This window comes from Petaurus breviceps, unplaced genomic scaffold, assembly GCF_028583685.1.
Source record: "Petaurus breviceps papuanus isolate PSGF00001 unplaced genomic scaffold, PetGlider_PUasm1.0 90925, whole genome shotgun sequence".
NCBI lineage: Eukaryota > Metazoa > Chordata > Mammalia > Diprotodontia > Petauridae > Petaurus > Petaurus breviceps.
The window spans coordinates 13,125,483-13,133,376 of NW_027187380.1; positions in this window are offsets into that span (position 1 = coordinate 13,125,483).

Sequence of the window (7,894 nt, forward strand, 5' to 3'; positions counted from 1 at the left end):
AGAGGGAGGGTTAAAAGGAAGGGAGGAGACTCGGGCCAGCCTAGGCAGTGTAGGTCCGGGGGAGGGGGTGGGAGTACAGCAGAGGCTGTTGGGTGCTTTCGCGGAGGAGAAGCGCAAGGACCCCAAAGCTTAGCCCCCATTCGTCCAATCTAAAGGATTTGGGGCCATCCCAATGCAGTAGGAGGGCGATTGGGGAATTTCCCTTGGGTTGCTGGAAGTGGGGGAGGAGGCCAGGTTGCTTTATGTGTTTGGGGTTTCGGGGAAATGGGTGGTGGAGACCAGGAGTCTGTAGCATTGGGACTTGCCTTTAGCCAGCCTCCAAGAAACTGGTATTAATTTGCCCACTGATTAGCATCGGTGTTGCATATCTCCGTTTTCTACCCTTTCCAACTATCAGCATCACAATACATAGGCTGGAGTGGCAGCAGCAAAAATGGAAAGGCTAGCTTTGGAGCCAGGACGGGGTGAATTTCCCTACTCCCAGAAGCCGGGATGCTTTGTGTGTGTTTGTGTTCCGGAAGCTGAGCTTGACTTTGGGGGGTTGGGGAGTGAGGAGAGACTGTGGCCTTGACCCATTCAGACCCCATTCCCACTTCCCAAGCTGGACCATGATTCAGGGAAGCAGTTGTTGGGAATGGAAGGAGACCTTTGACCAATGGATGCTAAAACAAAACACAATTCCATCCCCCCCTCCCGCCTCCCCCCACGGCGGCAAAGGGATAGTTCATAATTCTTCAATTATGAAGGAGAGACAGCTCCCCCCTTCTCTCCTCCTTCCTCTGTCCAGCACATAGGGCCCTTGAGACTCCAGAAGACCCACAGGAGTGTGGCAGAAAAGCAGGCACCTTTCCTCACCCTCGCAGCATGGTGTCTCTGAGCTCTCCTTACTGTCTTTGCTACTCAATGAGGACCAATAACATCATAACGTTGGAATCAATGTACAGTGTTTCCAACTGTGGCTGATCAATAGGAATGTGGAAGCCTCTACCACAGGTGGGGCACAAAGAGTCCAAAGGAACATTTGGAAGGGAGATATTTCTCAGTTTTCACTTCTCATATTTCTGTAGGGTGAAAATATTAAGAACCAGAGAACACAAGAAAAAGCTTGGTCCTCTGTAGGGAACCAGACTCCATCAGGACTGAACTTGGCCCAAAACCACTTGGATTAGCCTCATAAATAGTTATGTTCAGGCAGCTGGTGTCCAAGTGAATAGAGGGTTGGGCCTGGAGTTAGATTAGAGTTCTAATCCAGCCTCAAACACTAGTGTTTTGTGACCTTGGGCAAATCACTTGACCTCTGTTTGCCTCAGTTTCCTCATGGGTAAATTGGGAATAATAGCACCTATTTCTAAGTGATGGGGTACCGGCTCTGGGAAGCCCTTCAAATTCTCCCTGAATCTTCCCACAAGAAGAGGAATTTGCCTGAGGCCATAAGCCTTTCATTATCGCTAGACCCAAATCTCCATAACTCTTAACCTAGCCTAGCCCTCAATTGTCGGTCATCTCCAGGTAGCTCAGCTATTTCCCATTCCTGGAGTCTGACCTCAGTTCTTCAAGATCCTGCTTAGACCCCTCCTCAAGACCCTCCCCAAACCAAATCCAGACCACCCCTTGATCCTGCCCACAGTTTTTATGTATGTAAGATCCATCTTGCCTCCATAAAGGGGCTGAGATTTAATCCAGCCCAGACTCTATGTCAGATTGTTCTGTCCAGCTTGTCCAATACAAACATCACAAATACTTCTTAAGAGCCTATCCATTATGATGAATCTTTAATAAACTTTGGCTGAGAGAAGGCTTGAGTCGAATTCATTTGGTAGGACCTGGTGTGTTGGTATTTTGGGGTCTTGAGCACCCTTAAAACCTAAACCTCAACATAAAGGTTATTGTGAAACTCAAATGAATCATAGTAAAGTGCTTAGCACAGTGCCTGGCACACAGTAAAGTATATAAATGTTAATATCATTAGTGTTGCTACACTAAAATTGGCCCTTGTCACTTCTATCCCTCAATCTAGCTGTATTTACCCGGTAGAGCTGCTTCACCTCTACTTCTTTTCTCTTCAGAGCTGCCTTTAATATACAGGTGCTTTCACCCTTATGGAAAGGGAGTAATGTACAGTGTCATTTGTTGCGTGGGAATGACCCTGAGCCCTGCACCCCTCTTGGATCTAGGTCTAGCCTTAGGCATTAGAAGGGAGAAGAGAGGAGGGTGGCCAGGTAGCACAGCGAGTAAGAGCACCGGCTCCAGTGTCAGTGTCGGAATGACCTGGGGATCGAATCCAGACTTTGATACTCAGCACCACACCCAGAAATAACTGGTCATGTAACCTTGAGCAAGTTACTTAACCCCATTGCTTAAAAAAAAAAAAAAAAAGGGATAAGAGAAAGGGAACAGGAGTCAGTATCAATTCCGTTTTCCTTTCTCTAGCCCAATCTTAACCCTGTTTTATGAGTACCATAGTCAGTGGTGTGATGACAGATGTCCCTAAAACAAGCTGGGTATGTTCCCAAGAGCCATCTGAGCAGAAAAATGTCCAGGGCCCAAAACAACTACTATTCTCTTCCTCTTCCTGGAAAAAAAGGTCAAATTGTGGCAGTTCCTGATTTCCCCTCTCCTTCCCAGAGTCTCACCTTGATTGACATCTTCCACTTTCATGAGATAAAACTAAACCTGAACTTGTGGGACAGCTGGGAGAATGATATGGACCCCCAGAATGCACATCTCTGCCTCTTCCAGAAGGCACAGGAAAGCTCCTCCCCTGCTTCCAAGTGGATCTACTTTCAATGTAGCCTTTGAAAGCCCTTAGATGGGCCCCTCCTCAAGGCCCTCTGATTTGCCAGGGCTCTGGGGAAGTGGGTGCGGGGGGAGCAGGGTGGTTGGAGATTATGGAAGGAGGAAGAGAACAGAGTCCAGAGCTCAGTCATGGGACCCATTTTCTACTTAGGAACATCAGCTTTAGGGTATGGCAATTGGAAGCTCTCTTAACAGATTAAGATTTATTCATTAATCTATATTGACACATGTGTGGGTAGGCGTGTCCAGATCTGTGATTTCCTTGGGGGGACTCCTGTGTGAAAATCCCTTCTACCAATGTAGCAACTTGCCTCTAATTACCTCAACGGTAGAGAACTGGTTAGAATACTGAGAGGTTAAATGACTTATCCATAGTCACAGAACTAGTAAGTTTCAGAGGTAGGACTAGAACTCAGGTTATCCTGACTTTAGACCATCCCTCAAATGACTAGTTGACCTCTCATCACTACTGTTATTGTGTTATTATAATTAATAGTAGCAGTGATGACATTTCACCAACAACTGTAGAGTGTTTCTTTTCAGGACTGTATCCCACTCATCAAACCTACCCCCACACACACATTTAGCTTCCCAATCCTTGGTTCTTAAATATCCCTAGGAGTAATCAAATATTTTTCCATTATTTGAGTCATCATCTTTAGGACTATCTACCTCTTCCAGATTCCTCCCTTATTATCTCCACCCCACCCCCACCTCCCAATAATACTGTCATATGCACAGAGTAGCAATGAGCCTATATCCCTCTTTGACCTAGAACTGTACCCTTGTGTAAGATGGGTGTGGAGGCATCTGCCTTACTCACCTGTGCTTGGACCCTGTCCCTATTCTCTCCTTTCCATCCTCACCAGCTCTGGGACTAGTGTCTCTCCACTCAGATCCCTGGTCTTCATTTATCTCTTTTCTCTGGAGAATCTCTGTTGGGTGTGAACAGTATAAATCAGGAAATAAGCAATCATAGAACAAAGGGAGACCTTGAGGTGCCATGCAGCTAATTCTCTAGTTAACTAAAGATGTTCAAAAGAACCACTATAGGATCAGTCAGTGTTAGAGCCCTGGGAACCTGGGAACTCTGGAGACACGTCCTTCCCTATGACCTTCACTCCTTCCCCCAATTCCTGTCCTGCTGTATACTGAGAATTTGTCAGCTTCCATGCCCCAGCAGGCCCAATGGTGGCACAAATAGCACCAAACCCCCAGAAGGCCATGTTCATCTTACCTGTTCTCTCCTGCTCCAGCTGCTCCCTAAGACTGGGGCAGGAGTTGAAATGAATAACAAAAGTGAACCAGGAAGTCTGCAAGGCATCCTAGATGTACAAGGTTGAACCATAGTCAATTCAACATGGTCTCTTGTTTTCAGCTGTGCTGCTAGGTACTGCCCAGGAGTATCTTCCAGCTCTAAAATTCTATATGTTTGTGACATCTGTGACCATTGTCAGCACAGTCTTCACCTTGCTGATCACGACTCCACCCTTCCCTCCCCCAACTGATCGGTGAGCAGGAATTTCAGCCTAGGGTAAAATCCCTGTTGAGTGTTTCTCCATTCTCCTCCATCCCCTGCCCCCTCCCACCGGATATTCCCCATCCCTTACCCCCTGCTCCCTACCGGATCTTCCCCATCTCCTCCCATTCTAGGTTCTCTGTCCCTCAGTCTAGGGTAAACTTCGAGTGTGTGGGAAATTCAAAAATACATTGTCAAATCACTGATTGTAGTCTCGGCTTACATAACCTATTTATTGGAATCACTTTAAAAACTGGCACATTGTTCATGCCAACTCACTGTCTGATCTGGGTATGTGACCCTGGCAGTCCCAAAGTAATAAAGTCCACTTCCAAATTTTACTCTCAGGGATCTTTTGTCTCGCTCCTTTTGGCTCAACATAAATTGGAGGCCCCAGCCAGATCTTCGGTGTTCCTTGGCACCGCAAAAATCCCCAAATAAGAAGAGCTCTCAGGGGCGGCCAGGTAGCACAGTGAGTAAGAACACCAGCTCCAGTGTCGATATGACCTGGAGATCAAATCCAGGGCTCAGACACTTAGCACCCACCCAGAAACACCTGGCCATGTAACCTTGAGCAAGTTACTTACCCCCAATTGCTTAGGGGCGGCCAGGTGGCTCAGTGAGTAAGAGCACCAGAGCACCAGGTCCAGTGTCGGGATGACCTGGGGATCAAATCCGGGCTGTGATACTCAGCACCACACCCAGAAATAACTGGTCATGTAACCTTCAGCAAGTTACTTAACCCCAATTGCTTAAAAAAAAAAAAAAGAAGAGCTCTCAGCCTCGGGAGGTAGGCATCTGCTTGCCCCGATTCCTAGGGGGGCTAGCCCCTGAGGACACGTTCCAGGGCCCCAGTTCTTGAGGAGGGAAAGATTGCACCTGCCTCCCGACTTCAACTTGCTCCTCATTCAGCCTTTTCATGAATCCAGGACCTTCAGTCTGGGGGTGAGTAAAATTCTGTCCTGTTTTCTGGTGGGGGGGAGGGCTAGACATAGCCTTGTGCAGGGGGCATCTCCCCAGGCAAAGTTCCCTCTTACCCATAAATAGTCTGGTTAATGTCTATTTGTCTGTCTTTTTATGCATCCTGTGTTCATAAAGTTTTGTCTTGAGCTCATTTGCTTAAAGCCTCCCCGTTTTAATTCTGAAAAGCAGGTATTCGAGTGGCTATCAGACAAGCACCTTCAAGGAAGCTTTTCTGATTTCCGCTGGGAAGATATATTTGTTTATAAGACTATACTGTTTGTCTGTCTTTTCATCCTAGAACATGGGAGGTTCAGTCAGTACACCAAAAACTCCCCTGGGTTGTATACTAAGCCATTTTTAGCCTATCAGGACAGGGCAGATTATGGGGGCCCCTTGAAGAAGAGGAAACTCATTTCTTATTGCATGAATGAGTGGACCACGTGTGGGGTGGGCTGGTCCCCTCAGGGAAGTTTCAAAAGCAAATTATCCAATCAGTGTGGCAGGTGATCACAGGGAATACAGGACATCCAGATCAGTTCCCTTATATTGATGTCTTGCTAGATCTTTTCACCTATTCCCCTCCCTGGCTTAGGAACTGTTCTTTCCCAAGGGGTATCTGAATCCTTGTGGTCCACCCACTCTTGGACACTCCTACTGACCCTGAGGCCCCTAAAAATGCCCGAGCCCTAAATATTGCTTTTGTTTCCCAGTCCGTCCCTGATATTAAAAGGAAACTCCAGAAACAGGAGGGTTTTGAGGGTATGGTTATATCCCAGCTGGTAGAAAATGCCCAAAAGGTTTATGCCAAAAGGGAAAACTCCTCTGACAAAGCAGACAAGAAGCTTGCCCAGGTCCTTGTGGCTGCACTTCAGACTCCCAAACAGGGTGCCTGAGTGGGTGCCAAACCACGTGGTGCCCACCTCCCTCTTTCAAGGGACCAATACACCTACAGTAAGGAATTAGGCCAGTGGAAAAATGCATGTCCCCGAGGGAAAAAAAAAAAAACCTGCTCTCCAGAGGGTCTAGCACTCACTGATTGATGGGCCCTGGGATTTTCTCACTAGACCCCCTTTAGCCTCCTTCCCCCTTCACATTATGTCTACATTGTCCTGGATCTCAAAGATGCTTTCTTCACTATTCCCCCGGCCCCCACTAGTCAACCCCTTTTTGCTTTCACCTGGATAGACCCTGAGGGTGGGTATTCCGGACAGTTAACCTGGACACGTCTGACCCAGGGTTTCAAGAACTCCCCTACCCTCTTCTATGAGGCCCTCCATAAGGACCTTAGTCCCTTCCTCGAATCTCACCCCTCTTGCTCTCTAATTCAGAATGTTGATGACCTCCTCCTTGCAGCACCTACTGAAAGCCTTGTTTATCTGCCACATCCAACCTTCTTTCTCTCTTTCAGTCTTTGGGTTACCGAGTTTCTTCTAAGAAAGCTCACATCTGTTTATCTCAGGTCACCTATCTTGGTTACATTCTCTCAGGGACAGGGGGCACTCAATCCCTTTCCCCCTCCCGAATCCAAACCATTCTAGACTTACCAACCCCAAAGACTAAAAAAACAGGTTCGAGAATTTTTGGGTACAGTAGGTTACTACCAGCTCTGGATTTTGGGTTTTGCAGAAATTGCGAAACCTCTTTATTCTGCCATTGCTGGAGCTGGGCCCCTTTCTTGGTCCAGCCTAGAGCAAAAGGCTCGTGATACCCTTAAGGCCGCCTTGGCCTCAGTGCCTGCCTTAGCCCTACCTGATATTACCATGCCTTTCCATCTTTTTGTTGCTGAATCTAATGGGGTGGCTAAAGGAGTCCTCACCCAAACCCTGGGCCCATGGCACCACTCTGTCGCCTATCTTTCCAAACTTCTAGATTCAGTCCTTGCTGGCTGGGCCCCTTGCCTCCAGGCCATCGATGAAACAGCGGCCCTCCTTGTTAAGGAAGCTGATAAGCTTTCCTTGGGTCAGCTCCTTTCCATCTCTGCCCCTCATTCTGTGGAGACTCTCCTCCATAGCGATTCTACATACCCACTGGCTCTCTAACTCATGACTAACCCAATACCAGGCTCTCCTCCTAGATTAGCCTCATCTGACTTTTTCAAAAACCTCTGTTCTTAACCCTGCCACTTTGCTCCCTGACCCTGAACCTAGTCCACTCTCCCCCGCTGTCCATGATTGCCTTCAGGTCCAGGCTGCAAGACCGGATCTCACTGGCACACCCTTGCAGAACCCTGACCTAATCCTCTTCACTGATGGGAGCAGTTTGGTGAATGCAGGGATATGCAGGGCTGGTGCAGCAATAGTATCTTCCCCATCTCTCATGGTCCTATGGTCATCCCCCCTCCCTCCTGTGTCCTCTGCCCAATGCTCTGAGCTAGTTGCTCTGACCCAGGCCCTCTGCCTCTTGGAGGAAAAGTCAGCTAACATTTATACTGATAACCAATATGCCTTTGCCACAGCTCACATCCATGCTGCCATCTACTGTGAACTCAGTCAAAGTGGACTCTATCTCCACTGGGCTCACCTCAGAATGGAAAGCAGAAGTCCAGGAGGACCCCCTAAAGCTAAGACTTATCCAATCCTTCCTGATCCTCCTTTTACCTCCTTGGCAGTCCCCCAC